Genomic DNA, 8,362 nt, shown 5'->3' with positions numbered 1-8,362 from the left:
TGATCAATAAGGTTGAATATACAGAGGAAGATGTTTTGAAGATGTCATGGGAAGAAAAATGCAAACTTATCAAAGCTGATCCTGTTACATGTGCACACTATTTTGACTACAGGTTTCAAAGGTTTTACCATGAAATCTTGTGTCATAAAACACACCCTGTAGGAGAAATTGTAGATTTCTTTTATAGAATAGAGTTTCAACAGAGGGGTTCACCACATGTTCATATGCTTCTTTGGATTAAAAATGCACCATCAGCAAAGTCAAATACATATGGAGAAATTTCTGAATTTGTTGACAAATATTTGACATACAGGAAAGAGCAAGTTGAGTCATTTCTCATTAATTATCAAATTCACAGGCACGCTAGAACTTGCATGAAAAGAAATAAACCTATTTGTCGATTTAATTTTCCAATTCCTCCAATGCCGTACACAACAGTTTTATGTCCACTTGAAAATGAAGATCAAGTACCAGCAGCCCAGAAAGATTATCAAAGGGTGTGCACATTTCTCGATTCCAAAGAAAACAGAGATTCGAACTTTACATTTGACAGTTTTTTTTAACAAACTTGACATGAATTTAGAGACTTACATACTAGCAGTTAGGTCTTCTATAAAGCAGAAGAAGATTTTCCTCAAGAGAAATCCCAATGAGAGTAGAGTCAATGCCTATAATTGCACACTGCTTAAAAGTTGGTTAGCCAACATGGACATGCAGTTCATTTTAGATCCTTATGCCTGTGCTGCTTATATAGTCTCTTATGTTTCCAAAGGACAGAGAAGGATGTCTAATTTACTACATCAAGCATGTGAAGAAGCTAGGCGCTCCGATTCTGAAATACGTCAGCAAGTAAGACGAATTGGAAACCAGTTTTTGACTCATGTGGAAGTAGGTCCTAAAGAGGCTGCCTACCTTGTATTACAGATGCCTTTGCGAAGGACTTCAAGATCATTTATGTTCATTGATACCCACCCCCCTGAAGACAGAGTTGTTATGTTGAAACCAAGACATGTTTTAGAAGAAATGAAAGAAAATAGAACTGATATTGAGTCGAACAACATTGTTGGACTTTATCGACAAAGACCAAAAGATATTGAAAATGTGTGCTTTGCAGATTTTGTCTCAAAATTTTCTGTTAAATATAAAGTGAAAAAAACTGGAAATGAAGCCCAGATTAATCATAATTTGCTGGAAACCGAGTATGTTGAGGACACTTCTGATGACATTGAGTGCTCCTTGGAAGAGGATGTTTTGCAACATAGCTATGTATTTAATGCCTCGTTCACACGGAGATTTTAATGCGCATTAGTTTACTTCGAATTAAAATTGACGTCGCGATTTAATGCGAATTGAATTTACTTCGCATTAGCTCCGTGTGAACGCTAAGCGAAGCTAATTCGAATTAAATGTAGACGTATGCGTAATGGCCAATTTGGGTCACATGCATCATACCCATGGTCAGCTATATATATTAATGTTAGTTTTGTACGAAAAACTAAGCAAAATGATAATAATCACTAAAAACATGTACAAACAGCATGTCATTAGATAATGTCAGAAGTAAATTTGTGCTCTGCATAGGCATACTGAGTAATACATGTGGAAGGAATTGTTTTTAAATACGACAACAATGTTTTAAAATAGTGATATGATTTCTTTTTTTACATTTTTAAAAACAAATATGCCGCTCATTGTTAATTTTTATACCATATGACGTCATAGTAGACTTATAATACGTATTAGTAATTAAAAATTACGTCATAACAGTAGTCAGCGGAATGGTGAAAAAGACTTTCCGAAGTTTTTAAATTGGGTCCATGAAGAAACAATATATTGTCTAGAGTGAATGCTGGTCGTCAGAGGAAATATAACAAGTAATTTCTTGGGGACATATAAATAAACACGACAAAACTCCTTATGTGTAGATCAGCATGTAAATTGTAAACATATAGTATATACTACATGTATATAGCGTTTTGAACAAAGAATTCTGTACCTACACAATATTCATTAAAATATCTATAAAAATAATTTTCAATAACATACTCTATTCTTTAATTTATTTCGCGCACCCTTTAATAGATATGCATACGAATTTGATGCGCATTAGTTTACTTCGCATTAAATATTACCGCCGTGTGAACGCTATTTTATTCGAATTAAGAGGGTGTCCATTATGATATCAGGCAGAGGTCGGCACATGCTATCTCTCAGATTTTCATGAAACTTTGTGCACAGGTTCCTACTGACCCCAATATGAAATTTGCCAAATAAAAAGTTTCTATCATGTTTAGTTTGGGTTCAACATGGAAAAACAACTTTGAGATAATTTTCGGTTCAAAAAGGTCACGAAATATTGGGAAAAAGTGCTATGTTTGAACAGCTCTAAAATGTCATATAACTAAAAAATAGAGAAAAGCAATATTTTATATGTTAGATATACACTATATGCAATAACTAAGAGGGTTTTTGTGTGTATATTCATCCAATGAATGAATTTATTAATTGTTAAAATTGCACATATTTCACACCAATATATTTTACAAAATAATGATCAAAATATAAGATCTCACAAAACCCAATACAATGTCTCAAAAGAAATAGATTATGTATAACCAGAAACTTGAAGAGGTGTATTTCAAGTTACAAAAATAAATTCAGTGGGAAAAGCGAGGTTTGATGGTGAAAAGTTGAACTGAAATCTAAAAATTTTCAATAAGTGCAAAAAGGTCAACTACTTAAATGATGATTGTTGAACTACATAAATAGAAATAAATATGAAGTAGATATAACAAATCAATGATTAAATGATTAAAATTCATGAAAAATTACTAGAACATATGAACATTCAGAAATAAATTTCATGTCTTTGTATACATTCTATATAATAAAGGCAAAAAAAAAAATGCTTATGTAATTCATTGTATAAAATTTTACAATGTTGATTTTTAGAGGTCATTTCTGACACAGGATTTGAGATAATAGTCAATTAATTAACACACATATATGAAGTTAAAATTATCAGTAAATCAAATTTTAATAAATTGCCTATCATGAAGAATCTAAATTCATTCACTCACATTACAAACTTGACATTGGCAGATCCCGAGGGGGTGGGGGGGGGGGGGTGGGGAGGGGTAGAAAACACCCTCTCCTTTTCTCTGGGACATCTAGATAGTTATTTATCATTAACCAGAAATTTTTTGACTCTCTTGTAAAGCATTTCCCTTTGCATTCATGAAATAACATGCCATATTCCATTTTCTGCCTACATCAGATTGGCAGACTTGCTTTAATGCATGTTTACTCTGATGCTGAAATATATATTGACCACTTCCAGATACACAAAATGTTTGTTGAATTTTACCCAGTGACAGAAAATGTTCATAAAATATCTTCAGCTGATGCATAAAAGGTTATATGTAACTAGCAATCAATAATAAACATATTTACTTTATCAATTCATCGGATATGACCTAATGCAGATTTTAGATCATTTTTCTGGACCCCCCCCCCCTTTCAAATCACTGTCTCTGTCTCTGTTTAACAAATGACAATAAACAAATCATGTCTTAATGCCTGGTACTTAGTAGCATGGTTTGCAAAGTAAGAGCTAGTGCATATTTCTGTTACAAACAAACTTTTCCCCTAGAAATTATGAAAATTGGCACTGAATTTATATTGATACATGTATATTAACAATTGATACATTTCACAGTATGGAATCTTATTTTGCCACCCCACCACTCTCTTCTAATTTATGTCTAATGCCATAGCAGTGTTTCTTTTGAATATTGGTTCACAAACAGGAATAAAATTTGTCACTTCAAAAATTGAAATATGCTGCAACCATAGAGTTAAAGTAGTGGTCATCATTTGATTATCTTTGTCAGCTGCAAAGTGTTTCTGTGAAATAACTGTCAACATATCTAGATTGAAGTGGAGCTATGAGTTCTGCAATTCCCCTTATAACTTCACAAGTCTTTTGTCTGTAGTAATTCTGTGTTCTCTCCAAAGCCTCTTCCTATCTTGGACTCAGCTGAGATCTAAATAACAACAGTTGTGTAAATTAATGGAAATAAAATGATGAACATGTTTAAATAGCACTGTAAGCAATGCACTAAGAAAGTCAAGATCATATGTTTGATATAGTCACAAGGTCAAAGGTCATGATATAAAATAAATTCTGGTCATTAGGCATTTCATGTGAAACAAAATAACCCAATACCTTATCCCTCAAGATATAACAGATCTGGTAATAATGAATGTTTTTCAAAAGTAGGTCAACATGGTCAAAGTCAGAAGTTCAAAAGTAAAGCTCTTTTCATTAGTAATCTATAATATGTGAAATATATATCAAAGCCTAATCCAAAGTGGCTGAGAAACTATATACCAATTTAAAGTTTTTGAAAATCATGTTATTTTAAAGACTAAGGTCAGGTACTAAATTAAAAGTCTGGTAATAAAGAATATACATATTTTGTATATCTTTATGTAAAATATCAATATAATAAAATCTGGGTTAAACTTCAAAACCAAGGTCACAATATCAAACAGCATGGTATCAAATGAAAGTTCTTGCCACAAGATATCTAAATACTAAACATAAAAGGCTAGACTACCTTATATATAGTTCAGGAGAATTGCCTACTGTAGGTTATATTTTGTTAAAAGTAGGCCAAGCACAAAAGTAAAAAAAAAAAATTGATATCAAAAGAAATGTCTTATTATGCAAGGTGAAGATAACGAACAGTGATCAATCTCATAACTCCTACAAGCAATACAAAATAGATAGTTGGGCAAACACGGACCCCTGGACACACCAGAGGTGGGATCAGGTGCCTAGGAGGAGTAAGCATCCCCTGTTGACCGGTCACACCCGCCGTGAGCCCCATATCCTGATCAGGTAAATGGAGTTATCCGTAGTCAAAATCAGTGTGCCAAAATAATAAGGAATAAAAATATGAGAGCCTTATTACTAACATGAGCAAGTTCCAGACAGATATTGCCAGTAAAAAAAAAAATCAGTCAAAAATAATCAGATATAATTTTAATATATATTATTTTTTATGCATGCATGCTGATATGTACATAGCTTGCAGGACAATAAACACTTTTCACCACTTTCATCTTGTTTTTGTGTGATTCTATTGTTTCTTAATTCAATGATTTGTGGATAAACATTGTGTTGTAGTACAGATTTTAAAAATCCCTATATTAACACCACCCCCCCCAGATTGATTTAATGGTTTTTTTTTACTGTGGGGATTTATCATTTTAATCATTATTATTTTAAAAAGAATCATTTCATCAAATGAATTGTTTGCATTGACACATCATGAGAACTTGCATCAAAATTGTCTAGCAATCAAAGACAGTTTTCAAAAAAAATAACAGAGAAGATTCAACATTTATACTTACCACTTCCAACGGGAACAAATATTTCCCTTGAAACATTGAAGTTTACTGCTCTGTCTGCTTTACAATTTCCTTTGTGTAGTAGATAACAACATTTGGTGGTGGTTGCCTCCAGTAAATCCCAAAAGAATCGCAATGACCTCGGCATACTAGTAAGCATCTGCACCGTGCACGATAGTTTAAACAGTTAAACTTTTACGTCGAATTCGAAGTACCCCGATCTGTACAGCAGGGGGTCAATCTCGGTTGAATATTACACGCAGTTCCAACTTTAAAATATCTTGAATATCCACTTATGTCTTTTGAACAATTATTAAGGATTGACAAGTCCCTAAAATAAGGACCACTCCTAGAAAAACTTTACGTTTCTATTACTTATCAGCCATATCTGTTTACCCACGAAACTTTGATAAGGTCCGGGCTGAATATTTATTTTTCACCATCAAATTAAAAAAAAAAATTAATTCCACGTTTACACTTGATAAAAAAAATCGAGATAAGTGAAAAATGTTCTAAATAAATACTGTTTTCTTCGAAAATTACAATTTATGCAAGTTTCGGATCATTTTACATTTTTTACGCCAAGGGAGGTAACTCAATTTACTGGCCTTTTGGCTACTTCTGTCAGTAAATGCTCAACAACAGCATTGTTTCCCAGCAATTTTATTGTTTCATCTTAATTATTAAGGAATTTCCTTCAAATATTGTTTATACTTTCTGGACAAATTTTATTGTATTGGGTATTATTTAACTTTACAAAATGATTATTTTCTATAGATTATATAGTGTCCTCGAATTTATGAAATAGGCATCTAAGTTTTGGCATCTAACAATGTTTTTTGTGAAATTCACTTTACATACGATAAAATTGGCGTATGACCTTAACTTTTATTGGGTATGAATAAAATTTTGGGGAATTGCATGTGCCAGCCGTATTATAGCTACTGCCTGATATCTCCGTGGACGGCCTCTTAATTTAATGCGCATTATTTTACTTCGCATCAAATTTGATGCGAAGTAAAATTTAATGCGCATCCGTGTGAACGAGGCATAAGAATGACACAGAAATTGTGCTAAGGAGGAAACCATGTATATTACGTTGGGTTCACTTTGATGTCGAAACAGAGTCGGAGAAATTTTACAGAGAGCTTCTTATGCTTTTTACTCATTGGCGAAATGAGGAGAAGGATTTGATAAAAAAAATTTGGTTCTTTTGAAGAAAGTTACCTGGCAAGATGTAGCTTCATCCAAAAGAAAAGAGCAGAATATGAACACAATCAAGAACTTCTTCATGACATTGAACAAGCATGTCTGAACAATATCGCAGATGAAATGTGTATGAGTAATGTTGCACCTGAAAATGAGCATCAGGAAGAAATTGACAGAAACTTGGGAGAAACGATATCTCAGCAATATGGTTGTTTTGATCCTGGACAAAATGCCCCAGTGTATGACGTTGGATTAGACCTTGGTATCAATAGAAAGCAGGTGGAAGAAGATCTTACTCAGTGGGGAGAACTGAAAGATAGTGCTTTCAGGGAAATGTTGAGAGGATTAAATGAACAACAAAAACAATTTATGTACCATGTCTTGCATAGATTGAAACTTGTTCTGAACCATTATTCGCATTTCTCAGTGGAGGAGCTGGTGTTGGGAAAAGTATTGTCACCAGAGCTCTATATCAAGCCTTGTACAAATACTTTTCACACAAATTGCACAATTCACCAAACAATTTGCATGTCCTACAGGAAAAGCAGCTCATAACATTAATGGGTCAACCATACATTCAGCTTTCTGTTTACCTGTAGGACAAGGATTCAAATACAAACCATTGGATATGCAGCAGCTAAGTCCCTTTCGCACAAAGTATATGCATTTAAGTTATTTTCATTGATGAAATATCAATGGTTGGATGTGGTATGTTTAATTTCATAAACCTAAGGTTACAAGAAATAACAGGAGTCAGGGCACCATTTGGAGGTATAAGTATTATTGCTGTGGGTGACCTTTTTCAATTGAAACCGGTGATGGATAGGCTGATTTTCTCTCAGCCAAATGTTGATTATGGGCCCATTGCATAAAACTTATGGAAAGACAATTTCAAGATGTTTGAATTAACACAAATCATGAGACAGAAGGACGATAAAAGTTTTGCAGAATTGCTGAACAGGTTGAGAGAAGGTTACCATGCAGATGAGGATTTTGAAGAATTAAAAAAAAAAAACATGACGGTCGAAAAGTCTGAGTACAAAGGTATACCACATTTGTTTACAACTAGGAAATAAGTTGAAACATTCAATTGCTCTGTATTTAATGCAGCAGCAGAACATTTAAAAATTGTTGTTGAAGTTGTAGATTTTGTTGCGAGTTCCAGATGACAGCACAAAAACAATGGGGTTAGCTAGCAAGTTAAAACTAGTTTTGAATGTCCCTGCTGAAATTACAAACAACGTGAGTGTTCAGGATGGCGTAACAAATGGATCCGCTTGCATAATAAAACGTTTTGAATATCTTGTGGAAGGATCTAACAGAGTCAGTATTATATGGGTTGAAATTTGAAGAGGAGAAAATTGGGCAGAAATTGCGAATTGAATATGCAAGATTTTATCATTCAAGCATTAAAAAGAGTTGGACACCTATTTTAGAAATAACAAGAATGTTGAAAGTACATTTCAATGGAACCTTTCAGGTGAAAAGGAGACAATTTCCTTTGCAACTTGCAGCAGCAAAAACTATTCACAAAGCTCAAGGTTCTACATTACAGAGTGCTGTTGTTCATTGTGGAACAAGGAAAATGGATCATATACATTATGTCGGTTTAAGCAGAATCACAAAGATGGACAAATTGCATATTTTGGACTTGAACGAAAAAAAGATATCGGTTTCAACAGCTGTTCTTGAAGAAATGAATCGACTTCGAAATGAAGCAAAGATAAGCTTATGT

The sequence above is a fragment of the Ostrea edulis genome, chromosome 5 (assembly GCF_947568905.1).
Source record: "Ostrea edulis chromosome 5, xbOstEdul1.1, whole genome shotgun sequence".
Taxonomy (NCBI): Eukaryota; Metazoa; Mollusca; class Bivalvia; order Ostreida; family Ostreidae; genus Ostrea; species Ostrea edulis.
This window is presented reverse-complemented; position numbering follows the sequence as displayed.